This window comes from Oryzias melastigma, linkage group LG11 (assembly GCF_002922805.2).
Source record: "Oryzias melastigma strain HK-1 linkage group LG11, ASM292280v2, whole genome shotgun sequence".
In the NCBI taxonomy this organism is placed as follows: domain Eukaryota; kingdom Metazoa; phylum Chordata; class Actinopteri; order Beloniformes; family Adrianichthyidae; genus Oryzias; species Oryzias melastigma.
Window position 1 is genome coordinate 6,797,420 of NC_050522.1, and position 19,539 is coordinate 6,816,958.

The 19,539-nt window shown below is 38.9% G+C and overlaps 1 long non-coding RNA gene across 1 annotated transcript; it reads right to left on the bottom strand.

The window, feature by feature from the left end:
• Positions 1–7,687: 7,687 nt before the first annotated feature.
• On the bottom strand, positions 7,688–18,806 carry LOC118599304. The gene is made up of 3 exons (XR_004948606.1): positions 18,776–18,806; positions 11,373–11,427; positions 7,688–8,117 (listed from the first exon to the last, which is right to left on the bottom strand). It is a non-coding gene; the product is annotated as an uncharacterized LOC118599304 (long non-coding RNA).
• Positions 18,807–19,539: the final 733 nt, after the last annotated feature.

Genomic DNA, 19,539 nt, shown 5'->3' on the forward strand with positions numbered 1-19,539 from the left:
TCCTTGCTCTTCCTGCCTCCTGTGACGTCAGCCCGCGCAGTTTCCAAATACAGCACATAATGTCAAAGTGGCATAATCTTTAAAGGGTCATTCTGCACATTTGAGGCGCGGCATTTCAACTTTGCACTTTATTTTTCCACAAATAGCAAACATGTATTCATGCCAACAGGGAAAGCACAAATCTGAAGAGTTATATTTATTATCATTTCATATTTTATACAATTATTTCATGGAATATCTTTAAAAAAAAACATCAAATTATACACCAAAATATATATACTGATCCAGAAAGTCAGTTATCTGAAGCAGATCTTAAGATTTCATGGCTTCATATTGGGATTCCATAAGGCACTCGTTTCAGAGCAGTCAAAGACAGTTGATGGTCTGATTAAACTTGGGGCGCCAGGCTGCATATATTTGCATAACGATGAGGACAAAAGTGACGGTACATTTGTCAACTCAAGTGCTTCTTTTGACATGTTAAGTGTGGAGGAGAAACCACAGGAGCGCGGCTCCACAAGTGTTCACGGCGACCGCTGAGGATCCAAAATCTTGTTCAGCCGACAAAAGTTTTACAGCTAACCGATTAATGTGGAGATTTTAGTCAGTAGTGTTGGTATATTTTTTGTTTTTACCCGTTAACACAATCAACATAATTCCAGTAGATTCTGAAGGAGAAAAGCGGCGTGAAAGCGGCCTGAAAATCTACTGAATCTAGTCTTCTACAAGTAGATCAGGGATCGATTACTTGAGGGTCGCTGTTTCCAGAGAAGAGTATCTTGGAAAACATACAGGAATGTGGCCCTCGAGGCCTGGATTGCCTATCCGTTAAGTAGATACATCAGAATGGAGTGGAGCAAGGAGCTTGTGGCCCGTCCACTCAAACTTCTACATCACAAGATTTTTCATTTGCTACTGATTCCCAACGATTTGAATCAACAAATACTCAAAAATGCTATTTTAGGCTTAATGTTCCTTAAAGGGTAACCAAACAGGGAAGTTGGAGGCTGACTCCACCCACAAATGAAATGTGAGAACCCAGTCAGGGGGCAGGACTGTTATCATTACTGGAGCTGCAGATCAAGACGTTGGACTACCGAAATGATGTGGGACGTACATGGTTTGACCAATCACAAAATTTAGCTGCAATACCTCAATTTAACCAATAGGGGGCAGCAAGTTTGCGCATGTTTATTTTCAATTGTCAAAAAAATGTGCTAAGGACCAACAATAAGGACTTTTAAAGCCCCATTTATAGAGGTCAACAGCCCAAAAAAGTTGATTTAGGGGTTGTTACCCTTTAATTATGTCCTCCACCCTGAGAAAAATGCTGCAAGAACAGGTTCATGTCCAATATTTCCTCATTCTCAAGTTGTCACATATTGATGCACGGTTACGGAACCCTCCGAGTCACTTTTTGGGTTTCACCAATCAATCTTTTTTTGACTTGCTGGCTGTTCCTTTTAAATCAGGGGTCCGGTCATTTTGTCGGACGTGGTACCAGACGCGGACCAAACCTTGGGACACGGCCGGTACTGGTACCCTAACCCAATATTGGTACTAGTACCGATCTGCATCCTGTACGGATCCACATTTGGTACCAGAGCGTGGATTGCATTGGTACCGGACACAGATGGGTACGGAGACCAGACACAGATGCCAGTACCAGTCCAAGTCTAGTACTGATGTGTTTCCGGTACGGATTCATGTTTGGTACTGGGACGTGGACTGCACAGGTACTGGACACAAATTGGCACTAGACTTGGATTGGTACTGGTCCCTGACGCACATTGGTTCCGGTACAGGTTCTGTAACAGGGTGTGGAGTGCATTGGTACCGCACGCATATTGGTGCTGGACGTGGATTGATGCTGGTATCAGATGTGCATCAGTACCGGTTCCGGTACCAATCTGCGTAAGGTTTTTAACCATTTAAACAGTACACATTTGATACTGGGATATGGACTGCATTGCTACCGGATGCAGATCGGTACCGGACGTGGATTGATACCAGTGCCAGCCGTGCATCAGTACCGGTCTGGTACTGGTATCAATCCATGTCCAATACCAATCTGCGTCTGGAACCGATGCACTCCACATCCCTGTAGTAAACGTGGATCAGTACCGGACGCATATTTGTACCGCAAGTGGATCCATACTGCTTCCAGAATGGTACCGGAACCAGTACAGAAACGGATCTGCATCCGGTACCGATGCAGTCCACTTAACGGTATGAAACATGGATCCATACCATGCGTCCGGTACCAATCTGCGTGAATTGGTACATGCATTCGGTACAGATGGAGTCCACTTCCTGGTACCAGTTTGTGACCTGGAGGTTAAAAAAACGACAAATTGGGGGGCATCCAAAACATCAGTTTTTGACGTGGAGGGTCCTTCACCAAACGTTGATAGGTGACGACTTGGGAATGAGAATCTGTGGTCATAATACTTCAAAAACACATATTTTCATCAGAGTTGACTCTAAAGAGATATACCGAACATGAAAATCCAGATGGTGAGAACCGATCCAAACACTCGGCCTTGTGAAAGTGTGAAGTTGAATCAGTGTCCAGTATATAGAAATATTCAGCTCGTTTGGAAAATTGCAAAGAACTTGATTGTAAATGAAAATTAAACTGCATTTAATATTGTTTCTTCCATGTGACCTACAGCCACATTTGAGAAGAACTGTGCAAAACTGGACTTTGGATATAATACAAACCCTGGCAGAGGGGAAAAAAAAGAGTTCTGGACTGACCCGATTACGTCCAAAGCGCCCCCCCCCCCCTTTTTTTTGTGAGGAATTAGTTGATAATGGCAGAAACGCCATGCAAGCAAATGTTTTTGTTTTTAAAAAGTGGAAGTAATGAGGGTGTTCAAACATTAAAAAACAAAACAAAAATTATAAAAACAACAATATGAAAAAAAAAAAGAAAAACATTAAGGCAATTTTTATTTAAAAAAGGCAAAACTTGCGCAAATACAAAAACAAAAGTTATTTTATTAATTTTTTAACTTATAACTTGTAATTATTTATGTATTTAGTACATTTCATAGAGGTTTTTTAATGCAACTTTTTGACTTTTTGTGGTGCCATAACAGATGAATGTATCCTTTGGGATGTGAATAAAGTTCAATTCAAAAAATTCTGAAGAGTGGTAAATAATTATATGTAGTGGATGCATCACAATAATACAAGGTGTAAAAAAATGTTTTTTTTTATTTTAAGTATATTTAATAAAATATTTTTGAGATTCTGTTTGCATTTCACTGCCTGTTTGTGTATGATTATTTAGATTATGTAAACAACCATTGATTTTAAGGAGAGAAATGTCAAAAATATGTCACTAATATGCAGCACGTCTTACAAAGTTGTATTAGACGCATCGTTGAGAATTTCTATACAATTAAACTCTTCTTAGACAAATATATGTTTCATCTTATGAAAATTAAAGCACATATAAAGACTAAATCTTTTTGTTTACATCTCTTTAATAAAAGTTATCTTGTAGCTTTTATGTGTAGTTGTCACATTTTATTTCCATTTCAAGGTTCCCTTCCCTCTAAAAATGTCAAAAGAGACTTTTTCTTAGAAATGTGTTGTTTTTTTGCTTGATAAAATTCTGCCCAGAATCAAATTAATCTGCTTTGAATGTGAAGCAAATGCGAGAACAAAGCAGATGAGAACGCAGTCTGCCTATGACTGCGGCAGATATTCTCATTTATTAGCTCAGAACAAGCGATTCCAGCCACTTTTGTACCTTTGAGCGCTGATGAAAAAAAAAAAAAAATCACCTTTAATTCACTTACATAGCGATAGGGATCTCCCCCTGCAATTTATAATTTTTCATGAATAATTGAAAATAGATTTTGATAAGGTTAACTCGTCCAATGAAAAGCACAAAACAGATAATGCCTTCTCTATCATCTCCTCTACATATGGAGTGTCTGGGATGGAATGCAAATATCAGGGGCTGCTGCTCCAGCAAGACTGCAGCTGAGAATACCACAAGAATTTAACATTTTTGTATCATAAAACACCACAGCAATGTTTAGCATAGATAAGATAACCTTGTCACTATTAATCATTTCAGTGTTCTTCAAAAACTGAATTGTTGCTTCGCATTTAGTATTTAAATACAAGAAAAATGGCTCAGATTTTAATTAAACACATTATACTCAGACAAACATGACATAATGGAACTGCTGTTCACAAGAGAACTGTTTTCATCTATAACACAAGCCAAATGACACTTTGGCTTTATGGTAATAATGTAAATGGCCTATGATCCTTCTGTGTTTGCTGCTTTCTGAAAATAAATACTTACTTTTGTATAGCTTGCAGCTAAGTCAGCAGAATAGACGGCTCAGCGTAGCTTCAAGGGCATGTTTTTAGTGAAGCACAGATGCATGCTGGAGCTTAGGAATGGAGCTCACATACAGAAGGATCAGAGGATGGATCAGCACCACGGAGAGCTCCACCAAGTTAAATATTCATCAGCACATTCTAATTATTCACTTTAAAAAAACACAAAAATGATATAGAAATATATAGAAATATGTTTTTGTTTATTCATTCATATATGAATTGCATAACACATATCAGAATTCTATACGTGGAACTCTCCATGGTTTTGACTTTAGAGTTCAGACGTTTACAGGAACCCGGAAGTGGAAATTACATTAACAAATTACTCAATCCAAAAAATAAAAAATATTACGAGTGTAGGGAAATGTTGACTCTTCGTTTGGTGATACTTGTATTGATTTAAAATGATGACAAGACAGGATTTAATTAATTATTCATGAGCGTACTTAAAGGCTTACTTTTGTTTTCTACCTAACTTCCAACCACTAGTTGGCAGTACAGAACACTGAGCCTCTTTGAGCATCTCATTACCGCAACCAAAACAACAACAAAATATTGCAAGAACCAGCTTGTGTTAAATGAGTGATGCTTTGATCATTAAATCAATGTTAATATTGAGGTAGAATTTTTTAAGTCATTCTCTTAATAAAAAAGTTTTGAAAAAAAGTTCTGGTACAGTCTAGGGATATATCGTGACACGTGTTGTGTATCGGGAAACGTATCATGTTGCCAGACTCTAGCTAATACACACCCCTACTAAGGATCACAACAACTATTATAAAAGCAAAACTAATAACAATAAAAACATTATAGTTTAGAAATCACAACAACATTCCAGAAACTAAAACATAAAAATGGGAAAACAAAATAATTTACAGAGATAAAAATTGAAGCAAAACAAGAAATTGGTAAAGGTAGGCTGCAGGATCATTGGTGATTGGATGATGAGGTTTGAGTGCGAAGAAGAGTGAAAGAATAATGTTTTACCCAAACTTTGGTGAAGAGTTGATTGAACAATCAAACTTTTAAAGTGGGTGTGGCCAGAAGTTTAAAGAAATATCTTCAGCTGAAAGATAATGCCATGCAGAAATGCAACTTGTTAAAAAGATAAACAAACGTCATCATCCAATCAGTGATGTCTGATAGTTCCTATCTATTCTGGTTACTAATTTGTTTCACTTTTGAACATTTCATTTTGACTTCTGGAAATTACTTTTATTTTCTGAAACATTTCCTTTTTTCCGTTTTATTTCTTTTTTTTGGATTGTGTTTTTCGTAATTAAGTTTAATTTCAAACTTTAAAATGTGGTAATTTTTCTTAATTTTTCATTATTATGACCTTTAATATAATCTTTAATATATTTTTGCATTTGAATATGTGATTAGCACTTCAGGGTCACTGCAGATATTTTCTTTTATTGACAACAAGCATCGCTTTTTGACTATTTTAGCTAAAACAGAGAATTCTAAGTTTGCAGTATATATAGTACACACACACACGCAACCCCCCCCCCCCACACACACACACCCCATATATATATATATATATATATATATATATATATATATATATACTCTGATTGTAGTTGATTTCATCACAGTAGTCGCATAAACAGCTGTCGCACAGAGGGACATTGACATATGTACAATCCATCCATCTTCTTCCGCTCATCTGGGACCGGGTAACGAGGGCAGCAGTCTAAGCAAAGATGCCCAGACTTCCCTCTCCCCGGCCACTTCCTCCAGCTCCTCTGTCGGGACCCCGGGGTATTCCTAGGCCAGCCGAGAGACATAGTCTCTCCAGAGTGCTCTGGGTCTTCCTTAGGGCTTCCACAACACCTCTCCAGTTCGGAACACCTCTCCAGGGAGGCATCCAGAGCAGATGCCTGAGCTACTTCAACTGGCTCCTCTTAATGTGGAGAGGAAGCGACTCTACTTCGAGCTCTCCCCTGGTGACTGAGCTTGCCACCCCATCTCTAAGGAAGCACCCAGCCACAATACGGAGGATGCTCAGCCGCTTGTATTTGGGATCTTGTTCTTTTGGTCATGATCCAGAGAGATTGACAAAGATCGACTGGTAAATTGAGAGCTTTGCTTTCTGGCTCAGCTCTCTTTTCTCCACAACGGACCGGTGCAGCGACCGCATAACAGCGGACGCTGCTCCAATCCACCTGTCGATCTCACGCTCTGATCTTCCCTCACTTGTGAACAAGACCCCAAGATATTTAAACTCCTCCACCTGAGGCAGGAGCACTCCACCCACCGAGAGAGGAAAAACTACCTGTCTCCGGTCGAGAACCATGGCCTCAGACTTAGCGGTGCTGACCCTCATTGCAGCCACTTCACACTGGGCTGCAAACCGCTCCAATACATGCTGGAGGTCCTGGCTCGATTAAGCCAACAGAACAACATCATCTGCAAAGAGAATAAATGAAATCCAGTGGTTCCCAAACCAGGGCCCAGAGGAGAAATTCTGTCCATAAAGACAATGAACAGAACTGGTGATAAAGGGCAGCCCTGCCGGAGTCCAACATAAACCGGGAACAGGTCTGACTTGTTGCCAGCTATGAGAACCAAGCTCCTGCTCTGGTTATACAGAGACAGGACAGCCCTCAGAAAAGCTCCCCAGACCCTGTTCTCCCAGAGCACCACGGGGACCACGGTCGAACGCCTTCTCCAAATCCACAAAACACATATGGACTGGATGAGCGTACTCCAACGAACTCTCCAGCACCCTGAAGAGGGTGTAGAGCTGGTCCACTGTTCCACGACCAGGACGGAAACCGCACTGTTGTTCTTGGATCTGAGGTTCGACTATCGGACGATAGTACCCTGGCATAGACTTTCCCAGGAAGGCTGAGGGCTGTGATTCCCCAGTAGCTTGAACACACCCTCCGGTAGTTCTTGAAAAGGGGTACTCAGGGCGGATCTCATCCACTCCCAGATCCTGGCCACAGAGGAGCTCTTGCACCAACTGCATATGCACCAACTGTTCCAAAATGTCATGACTCTTCTCAACAGAAAGCATTTTTTTTTTCAAAGAAGACTTTTGTGACAGTCTCAAAGAATAGAATCCATCCATCCATTTTCTTGACCGCTTCTTCCCTTTCGGGGTCGCGGGGGTGCCGGAGCCTATCCCGGCTACTGAAGGGCGAAGGCGGGGTTCACCCTGGACAGGTCACCAGTCTGTCGCAGGGCAAAGAATAGAATGTTTATGCCAAATTTTATCCTAATTTCCTAAAGGGACCTGAAGTCTCGATATAAATGAGAATGTCCCTTTGATGCAACATATATTAAAAACACATACTTTAAAGAGTATTAGCACATCAAGAGTGTGTTTTCATCAGCATGCATGTTAAATACAAAAGATCTTTCAGGAAGTATCACTGAATAGAAGACAAGGAAACACAATTCATACATCCAGAATATCATGAACAACAGAAATCATTCAGGAAATCCTCTGCTTACAAACCAGCGGCTGGCCCTGTTATTTTCGTCCCTCTTTTGTCACATTTATTCCTCAAATAATTTACCACATGTCAGAATTCCTTGGCAGTATTCTGGCTTTTACAGCCAGTGAGTGGCCTGTCTTGTGGATTTAAGGGGAAGTTGGGTCAAGCTTTCCATCATCGAAGGAAGTGTGTGGAGTACATGTACCGTGTACACATCAGCACAAGTAAATGGGACCTTTTGACCTCACTCAGCTGACATCTGCCATGGCCAGAGGGGATATTGATGCACGAACACTAAGAGAAGGAGAAGCAGAGGTACAATTTAAAGCTGGCTGAATCAACATCATACAAGCTGTATTTCTGCACATTTCTGCACTTTCCAAACCAATCAAAAGAAAAAAAAATCCAGATTGTTATAGATGTTCTTTCCACTTAACTCATGCATATGGGATAATTCAGTCATCAACAGATGTTTCTTCAAACCGGTATTCTAGTTGAAATTGCGAGTTTTCCCTGCAGAGCCGCCGTGCAGTCTGTGAAGCATCAGCTGTTTGAGCGCTCATACTTATTAGTTTCATCTGGGGGTTCATTCTCTCCCAGAGAAAGCTTCCCTGTGCAGCAGCATCGATTAGAGCTAACACGGAAACCGTAAAGTTTTCACACCGCCTCACTTTCCAGAGCCACAATTCAATAATCCCTTCTTGCCTGTTTACATTTCAGATGAGGAAAGAACAGGGTTTTGCTTCAGGGATGCCCCGCCGAGGTAAATCCAAGCACGGAAAATCTGAATAAAACATTTCAGAGCTACAAACTCTTGAATGTGTAAATGTGCGATTAAGGGTATGGTTGCACATGCATGTGTGCATGAGTGTCAGCATAAATTTGAGGGTGCACACACTTATTTTTTATTTGTTTGTCTTGTGCTCACTCAGCTGAATTCGCTGAAGGGTGTGAGGTAGAAAAAAAAGCAGTGGTCCATGAAGCTAACTGGAGTTCCTTCTTGATCAAATGTGACAATTATGATAGTTTTCCTGGGTACAAAACTCCCCTCTGGCTGGCCCATTCATTCCCCTTCTCTATCTCTCCTAATATTGTCTCCTTTTTTCCACGTTTCAGTTGCTTTTCTTTTCCATGGAAGAGCCTTTACCTACAATAGTTTGAACCCTTTTATCCAGTTTGTGTCTGAGATTGTTATCTATATCCATCGTTTTTATCATATACATTAAGAATTAAAGTATGTCCATCAGGCCATTTTAGATCATCACAAAAAGAGAGAATGCAAAAAAAAAATATCTATTTGGAAAGTAAAAATGTTTGCACAGTATCCACATCCATCCATCCACCAAACGAACTGAATCTGGTCACGAGGTTGCTGGAGCCTATTCCAGTTACTTTTGGACAAAAAGTAACTGAACGAGTCCCTACATTTTTCCCGGGTCTATGCACAACCTTCTTTTTCTTTCTTTTTTTGTTTTTATTTTTTTATACTAGCTCTATAGGTGTGTAAAATTTTAGCCAAAAATATTGCAAATTTCGATTACACTGCATTAAAAAAAACCCAAAAATGTTTAATGTGATGCTTTATATTCAAATTAATGTTTTATTTGAGTTCCTGCATATAAGAATGCATGGTCAGTCCATCCATCTATCCATCCATCCATCCATCAAACCAACTGAATACCTTTTGAGGTCACAGGGTTGCTGGGGCCTATCCCAGCTACTGTTAGGCAAAAGCAAGGTACAGTCTGAACAGGCCTATGCACAATCTTCAAAAAAAAAAAAAGAAAAACGATTGCTAGCTCTGTAATACTTTAAAAAATGAATAAATAAAAGTCAACTACGCCACATTGAAGGAAATCACAATGTTTAATGTGATGCTTTATGTTCAAGTTGACTTTTTAATTGTGAGTCACTGCCTATGACAATGCATGGTAAATCAATCCATTCATCCATCTTCCAAACCTACTGAATCCCTTTTGGAGTCATGAGGTTGCTGGAGCCTATCCAAGCTACTAATGGATGAAGGCAGGGTACACCCTGTACATTTTACCAGTCAGTTGCAGGGCCACACACTTCCATTCACACCAGTGACGTACGGTGAGGTTCACGGCTGGTGAAGCACTGACGTCATCACTCAGATTTACAAACATATGAACCCTACAGAGCAGCTTATTGACTATTTGATAGACGCTGATTACAAATGTGGAGAATTTTTTTCTGAAAGAAGAGAAATAAAGACTTTTTATGACTCCTCCACACACAACAGATTCCAAGGTGCAAAAGAAATCTCTAGAGAAGGACAGACAAAATATCTCAAGCTTACATCAATGACCAAATACATATTTGAGATTACAAATGAATAACTGAACTCATTATTTATTAAAAAATAAAACTTGTCAAGTCACTTATGAATTTAAATCCAGACTTGATCAGTTAGCATGAGGACAATGGCCTACTTTTACTTTTTTCATGTTTTGCTAAAAAAAGATTAACTTATATTTTAAATAATTCAGATCCATTTAATCTTGATCATAAATAAAATTTCACCATTTCCAACATTAAACTGGAATTTTAAAGCAATTTTTCCAAAAATAGTTAAATTATTTCAAATTAATGTACACAATTTGTGCACATGTGTTCAGATTCTTTGTCGTTCTATCAGTGGGTATGCTCTGGTGGCCATATTTGTTACATTTTTGTAATTTTTCTGCAACAGTGAATGTAATGGAAAAACTTGTGAAACAATCACATCAATCTGTAGCTGCATTATTACAACATTTCTGAAGCTTCTTGTCGTTACGAGCCCTCTCTTCCTCCTTCTTATTACTTTTTTTCTGAATATGTAGCATTAGGTAGACTCATGATGGAGGTTCAACAAAGTCATCATAGATGAACCATGTTTTATGCATGCTATAAATCATTGTCAAGCACTCTAGCGTGCATGATAAGACATAGTGGTGCTTTTCCCTCATATTTTCACAACTCTCAGCTGCAGTAATTAATTTCAGAATTATAAGAAGGAGAGAATCCTTTTATTGGACCTGACAAAGACAGATCACAGACCGTCTCTCTGCACACCTACAGTATGGCTTCTGTGCGGTCATCACAGTCCTTCCAGGTCTTTCTTTTTTTTATTCTTTTCATAGACATCCATCACCTCATTTCAGCCATTTTCCTTTTATGTCTCGCCTGCTCTCTTCATCTCTTCCATCTCTCCATTCCCCCCCATACCCATACATTTAAAAGGAGCTGAAGCCCAAAGCAGACCACACTTTGGTGCCCCATCCATCATGACTGACTGTAGACCAAACAAGTTAAAGAAGGGGTGAAAAGAGAGAAAAAAAAGATATATTAAGCTCACCTTGCTATTGGCAAGAAGTAAGACTTTGTGATGATCCACATGGTTTTTAACATAAAAAAGCTGCATATATGTCAAACTTCCAAAAGTGATATTGAAGAATAGTCAATCACAGATTCATCTTTCCATCAGTGAGGGATAACCTTTTAGGCCAAATGTCATTATAAAACATTAGTCTGTTTTCTACTCACAAGTACAGCATCAATAGCAGTCCATGGATGCGCCGCCATCCCCTCGTATACATTCCTAGAAGACAAATAAGCAGCTTAATCATCCAGCAGTGCAGAAGATTTATTTTGGCCAGCTTAACCCTTTAGGACCGCAGCTCCAGTGTTTATGTACTTTGATTTACCGTAACTTTTCAAGCAAATCGCTTTTCTCCTTCGGAATCTACTGGAATTGCGTTGATCGTGTTAAAAATTGAAAAGTGAACCAAAAATCCCATAACCTAAATGTCTTTAAAAGCCATTTTTCATTTTCATCTGAAGCCTCTGTTTCCAAAATCTCCTCTGAGGAGGCCTGTGGATTAAAATCCTTTATAACTGTAGTCAAATGAGCCCCCAGTGTTCTCAGTCCTGCTACCGTAAGTATTGGATGAAACTCACACCAAAAATCCAGTGATGCTGATTTGACCACAGAAATGTGAACGGCGGCTCATTTGACTGCAGTCAATGTGAAGATACCATCTTCTCTTCTCCAGAACCTGAACTAGACACTAGGAACAGATGAGGGTTTAGTGCATTTGCAGCAGAGCTGTTGATGGAAAGAAGATCATTCATTCAAACAGAGTCTGTCCAAGACACTTTGATTGACAGATTTAAAAGGAAAAATACTCAGAAATATTAGCTTAAAGCTAATGATGGTGAAAATGTGCGCTTTACGTCCAGTTTGCGCCCTAGTCGACCAATTGTAAAAAATAATCAGTGATTAGTCGACTATTAAATTAATCGTTTGTGGCAGCAAAGGCAACAAGTGATCCATGTCAATCCTGGCAGGAAGTTACACCAAGACACATGAGAAAATCCGGTCAGTTTTCAAAATATAATCAATTTTTCACAAGAAAATACAGTAGTTGACAAATGTGTTTATGTTTTTGCATCTACACAGACTGTAGAGATGAAAATAAACACTCAATAGACAAAAATGATCATAGTGGGCAGACTGTGGAGCGAGACGAGGGTGTTGTTTTGGGTTTCTGATGATNGGGGGGGGGGGGGGGGGGGACTCTAAATAACCGCCTGTCCACCATCACGGCAAAATGCCTGTATGGTGTGAACTGGAGGGTGGGCAGATATTGCTCGCACTCCGCCCGCACTTCCGCGTCCGGTGTGCACAGGTCACTCGTAGGCGAAGGCAGGGTACACCCTGGAGAGGCTGCCAGCCTGTCGCAGGGGCAGTATTTCTTTTGAGTAAAGAAATACTTAAAAATATAATTTTTAACTTTTTATATATATATATATATATATATACTGCATGCCCATCATCAGAAATACGCTATGACAACATGTTAAATGCACCAAAAACAACATTTTCATTGAAGTGGGTCTATAAATGTCATCATTTCAACATTTAAAAAATAGGTTACACAAAAATGTACATGTTTAAGGAAAAGTAATTCTGCTCGATTTTTAATTCAATTAAAAATACTTAATTATTTATTCATAATCAGTCACATCATAAAAATTTCCTTCTGGATTTATCCAACAACATGATTATCTCTCTATAACGTTCTATGAAAAATCTGAAGCTTATTCCTTCCAAATCAGTAAGACAAACATTTAGAGGTTGTTCTTTCCCAGGAGCATTTGTTTTAGGTAATTTTATTGGAAAAAAAATAAATAAATAAAAAGGAAATTTCCTGGTCGGTAAAATGGAAGAGAACTCAAGCCAGCCTTGAAAGAAGTACACTTTAAGATATTAAGACAAGAAACTGCACTTTGATGAAACTTCAGAAAATGCCAAAGTCCATTTCTCTGTGAACTATAAAAGATATAAAAGGTCATGTTTTGTCTTCAAGTCCTAAAAGAAATTAAAAGGTCACCTTCATCATCCTATCATCCTCATTCCTGTTCTAAAGCCACTGTTTTTGACGTGTTTGCACGTTGACTTGATAATTCAAGCTTTTGTTGTTCAGTCCCATCATTTAGTCCTAGAAATCAATATAAAGGAGGAATTCTGGCCCTACAGCACTTATTCAGTGTCAAAGCCCTTCTTCCCGTAGCGTTCTCCTCTCTGTTCTTGTGGAGACACAAACAAGGAGATGTTTTAGAGCCACCATAAAACTCAGGTGAAATACCCACAGGGAAGATTACATAAAGACCATTTTGGACAAGCGGAGCTGCAGTACAAAGACTGCTCTATCCTCGCACTGAAGAGGAGCTTAAAAAGCTTTAATATGATGCTAAAATATAGTCTAACTGACTCATTTGTTTTAATGAGCACATTTTATGCTGCTGTAAAAGTTTAAAGTTTGTTCCCGTCGGTTTTCACACACCTGAATTTGGAATATTTGTTCCTGGGAGAGCAGTGAGGTGGACTCACTGCTGCATTTGGGAAACATTTCCCAATCATGGATTAATCATGGATTAACCACCAATCCAGTTTAATTCTGGGTTTTAAATAGGAAAGGCATTGGGTCCAATGTTTAGTTTGGGTTTAAACTACCTTTTTCTTATGAACTATTCATCTACTGAGCACAGCATGGATAGGAAAGCTACGTTTCAAAAATATTGTATTTGTATTATTTGTTCTCTCTTTCTCTCTCTCTCTCTCTCTCTCTCTCTCTCTCTCTCTCTCTCTCTCTCTCTCTCTCTCTCTCTCTCTCTCTCTCTCTATATATACATACATATATGTAGTAGTTCACTTTCGGCTTATCCCTTTCGGGGTCGCCACGGCGTAACAGCACCCACTGTTTCACATCAGTGATTTGGCAGAGTTTTTATGCCGGATGCCCTTCCTGACACAACCCTGTACTTGAGGGGCACAGGGACCCAGTTAGGCAGCAGCATCAAGGGTCTTACCTAAGGACCCAATCTGGGTGGAGATCAGTGGACAACCCTGGGAATCAAACCCAGGGCTCCTGCAGATCAGCCCTTCATCTGGCCCACTGAGCCACCCAGCCCATATATACATATACATATAATACTTAAAAAATAATCTTTCTTTAAATTAATATATTTGACCTAAATAAAGGATTTTTTTAAACATGATTTTCTTTTAATGTTGACAACAGCTTTGCCAGCCTATCAGCGATCAGTTAAGAGGGCGGGAACCACCATTAAGCACCCACGCCACCAGCTTTTTCAATCTTTAGCCATTCCTTGTTCTGAGTGCAGCTCTGCAGCACGTATTAGGGTTTATTTTGTCTAGATACAATTTGATGACTCAGACCTCTCAAGGGCGACCCCACTGGAGTTAAACGAGTGTTTACAGGTTGTGCATGATTAATGAAGTCACCCACCCCTATTGTTTTTGGTACTTGTTTAGCCATAAATCACAAGGCTTTTGTCCCACCAAAACGAGGCAACTGTTTTTGGATTTTGTATTGTCTTCACAATGGAATCATACTTGCCCTACTAGCTTAAAGTTATGAGGTGTAAATGATTATATGAGTGCTGTTTTCTCTCCGTGTTTGCACACTGGAATTATTGCTTGGGATTTTCATATTTCCCTACATCGCTGGCAATGCTTTCTAAAGCCTTAAAGCTGCGTTTCCTCTGTCATTTTCATTTGCTGTATGCCAGGATTAGACTTGGAAAGTAGTTTAAAGTTGTTTTAGATTTATTAAATGAATGCTGTTGTGTCTAAGCAGCCACACGTAGGTGAGAACTGAGAAAATGTAAAAGAGAAAGCGTTGTTTGTGATGACGGAGATATACACCTGTAACCACTCTCCTTGCCAAAATTGATCTTAATTACAATCCATAAAATATGAGCCTGCGTTGCACTCCATCACCAAAGGGTGGGCAGAGGGAAGCAATGAATAAAGCCTTCCATGACAGTGGTGATGACGGTTGATCTTGGCCTCCAGGAGATAAGTTAGCAATTTCGTGCCAGCAGAAAACACCCATCACCATTATAAAGCTGCACTCACTTAGGAATTGCTGTGATTTCCATCATTTTGACAATAACAAAAGGGAATAGAGGTGAGAGGGATTTAGCCGGGTCTTTGGGGGGTAGACTTTTCTGTTTCACTACGCAGTGCGGGGAAACATTTAATTCCAATTTATTAAATATATGGTTTTTAATCATCTTAAGTAACATGTTAACTCTAAATAAACTAAGAGCAATTTGTGTAAATTATATTGTTGTATTCTAAATCGGGGGTCTACAACCAATTATGCCAAAAGAATCCTCTGGTCCAGTTTAGTATTAACCAAAACCCAACGACAACCACAAAGAACCTCTTCACTGTTTTTAATGAGTATGTTTTTATAGCCGAAATGTATTTGAGAGCAGCTCATACCAGTTCCTATCACAATTAAATCCATCCTCCTGTGTCAATCCTCCAGCTTCTGCTAACATAAATTAAAAATGCAGGCAAAGCCAAGTGAAATGTTGTCTTTTCTGTCATGACTTCTACATCTTCATCATAGGTGTAGAATCCAACCTTTATGTACACATATAAATGCAATTATATATTTTTTTTCTGCAGAGCAACTATACATTGTCGCACAGCAAAAAACAAGAATATACATTTAAACTAGGCTGATATAATCATTTTTCTCAGTTTTTTTAAATAAAAACTTAACAACCAAACCAATTTACAAAACTATTATTGGTACAATTTCTTAACATTTTTCTTTAAAGCCAAAGACCGACAATAAAGGGCTAAAGGAGCCACATGTGGCCACACAGCCTCAGGTTGCAGACCCCTGGACTATCTTAAAGCTTTTTAGATTGATAATGATGCTCAGAATAAAGTAAAAAGAACATCAGACAAAGAAGAAAAAAAAAGAGACAAAGCTATTAAAAAACAACATTCAAAGTAAAAGTTCCAATTATTTGTCATAACCGTATGTTACTGCTCAAGAACCTGAATGTAATCATCTGTTTATGTAGATGCCTCAGGTGTCATTTTCAGATATGTACAATACAGATGATCAGTCAACACTGAAGCTGTCGCAGGCCACCACTAAATAATACTGACAGTGTAAGGACGAATCTAAATTATTCCCCTACCTGTAAGGTTTCTCCCAACCCTTCCAATTTTTGGGACATTTGTAGTAGTAGTGGTATCTGAATTATTTTTTTTTAAGGGTATTCATAGCAGCGGAGGGCTCTGTATCCTCTGCCACGAGGATGTTACATGTTGTGCCATTCCGCGGAGGAGAAGTGCTTTCCTTCATTTGGGTTTGCTCTGATGTACAGAAATTTACATTTAAATGAAGGTAATGACTTTTATAATTTTTAGAATTGATATTGTTATGCTAGCTATGTGCTAACGTAGATGACCGGCACTATTGATGACATCATCGTTTGGTAGCGACGTCCAAATTTAAAGACTCTATGTCCTCATTCCTTCACTACTTTTCATTATAGTGTGTTTGCCATTTTCTAGTGTTGTCTGAATCTACAATTCCAAAATCGATTGCTGTCGTAATTTCCCAGAAGTCTATGTGGAAAAACTAGCATCCATCGACACTCACTACATTAGCAAATAAAGACCACAATGCATTGCGGTCGAACAATTTTTGTGAAAAAAATTTGTTAAAATTTACCTTTTTAATAAACCATCAACATTTTCCTCATCAGAACACAGTGGATTTACAAATAGATGTTATGAAATGTTCGTATTAATTAGATTTTCACTTTGTGAAGCCATTGACATCCTATCCTGCGTTTTAAAAAAAGGAAGAAAAGTAGTGAGCGCGGTGTACAAATTGCTTTTAAAATCCAGGGTACTAGATAGTCCTGCGCTTTATAGTTTTTCACTAGTTATGGATTAGAGTGGGAATTCGGCCTTTATTTTTCTAAAACTCTGTTCAGAGTGGAAGAATTTGGATTCCCTTTGACTGTTCATGCAATCCATTTGAATTAGCCAATTCGCTCACAGAGAAAAGCAGCTGTATTGGGTTAAAGCTGCTTTTCTGTTTTTCGTCAAATTCGTACAACCTTTATTTTACTACTGTAAAAAACTGATTATTTCCGCAAGAAATACATCAATTGCATACACGGTTGAAGAGTTGCATAATAGTTGAAGGTTAAAGAAATCAGCTGTTTTATCTAAAGTAAATTTCAAATATTGTCATCCAAAGTGGAGTCCCCCTAAAAACAATAAAGCTTTAACATGGACACATCATGTAAGGTAATGCTCAACTGGCCACGTTTCAAGACCCACTACAATGAAAATCATGTTTTGGGCTTTTTTAACAAGCATTTTCCTCATGTGGAGGACATATTTAAAATAATTTGATACTTAAACTGCATATCTGAGTGTTTCTGTACTTGAATTGTGTTGAATTAGGATTAGATGAAAACTCGCTGTTTGAAAAAGCTTTGGTCTGTGACACAGCAACCAAAGTCTCCCTGCTTCGCTCCATTAACGTCTTCACATTCATTGTCTGAGACGGCATTTGGCTCAAAGCTGTACATCCATACCTCTGATTTTGCTCGCTGTTTTCATCTTTTTTTGCTATGCTGATGTTAGATTGTGCTTTTGATGTGCTATAAGTTAGCGAGAGAGAGCGCTGACAAAAAGGATGCTGGGAAATTAGCCGAGTCTAAAGTTCCCACGACCCCAAGGTGAATTTCTAATGACCTCCTGCTGCTCTGCAGAAGATATGTCATAGCCCTTGTGCTACCAGGCATGTAAACATTAAAAGTGGGGTCATTTTGACCCCATTAGACTTTTTTTTTTTTTAATTTTATATCTTAACTGGTGTCTGTAGCAGATAAAATCCTGTCCACCTTTGTCATGGGAGGGATCACACATCAATATAAGGGTGGGGTCATCTGGACCCCATAAGAAAGCACAAGGGTTAAACCACACAAGCTTTTTGAATTCAGTAAGACCACCTGGGATGAATTTACAATAGAACACATACAGTTGGAGTGTGACTTCACGCCAAGCCTTGACTGTGCAGTTTTAAGTGAAATGGAAAAACACTTCAAACCATCTTAGTAATTTTATTCCTCGCCTTGTTTTGACACCATTTGCTGTTTTCTCACTGCTCATTTCATCAGCTTTGTGCTGATCATGCTTCACTGGATTCACTATTCCACTTATCAGTTTCACAGCCTCACCAGTCCGTTGTTTGTCTTTGCTCTTCATCGTGGCTATGTTTACTTCTTCCCTTCTAGTTGCCAATCAGGCTGTAAAACACATTTGCTGGTTTTGCCTTCTTTTTTCATTGGGCGAGTCAGATCTCATTTCTGTTTCCTGGAACTTGTGTACTGCGCTGGACTACAGAAGACAGCACCACAGCCTGTGTGGATGGGATCAAAGTAAACGAACCCGGTAAAGGTTTTAAACTTGGAGGAAACACACACAGAAGAGGAGATTTTTAAGTAAAAGGAGCCGCTCCTGATTCGTTTGTTTTCTAGAAGCCCGGCATCAGTGATCAGAAAAACTGCTGTCCAACAATGCCACTCACCTGCTGAGGTTCTGTCCTCCATCAAGTTCACCGTAGGAGCTCTAAGAGGGAGGCACAGCTGTTTTCAATCAGCACATTCCTGTCAAGCTCACCTGCCTTAACTCTCCTGATTGGCTCTATTTTCTTGAATTCATGCCTGGAAGACCAAGAAGTTGACAAAACCATATTTTGTCAGATATATCTGCTTCATACTAACATTGCACTCATCTCTTTAGTTTTCTTTTTTCTTATTGTTATATACTTATGAAAATTGAAAGACAAATAAATGTTTGTGTTCATACTCTTCTGGAGTGTTCTATGATTTTTAGCAAAGGTTTAGAAATACTGACTAGATCACAGTGTAGGACCTGCAAATAGTGTTATTTTTCTAGAGAAGAGTAAAGAACAGATATCCAACACAAATCACCAAACTTGAAATACTAGCTATCGGGCAAAGAAGTTACTTCATTTTATTTTTTACTTTCACTCTGTTGGGATAGTTTGCTGTGTTTGAGTCAGCCAAGATTCAAGCTTCTCAATACATCTGTCCAAATACTTTGGAGCAGAATAAGAACATGATGTGCTATAGCTTAAGAAGTAATAAAAAAAAAAAGGTAGGATCATCTATTTTTGCTGGCAAATATGGTTTTATATAATAATTTAGAAAAAAGGTGCAAGATAAGACCTAACATCAAGAGTGCAGTTTATGGTTAAACTAATGTCATAGTCACAACTGCCCTTATTGGTGGGCTGTATGTACAAAACATGCAGCCATTGAAGCGTCG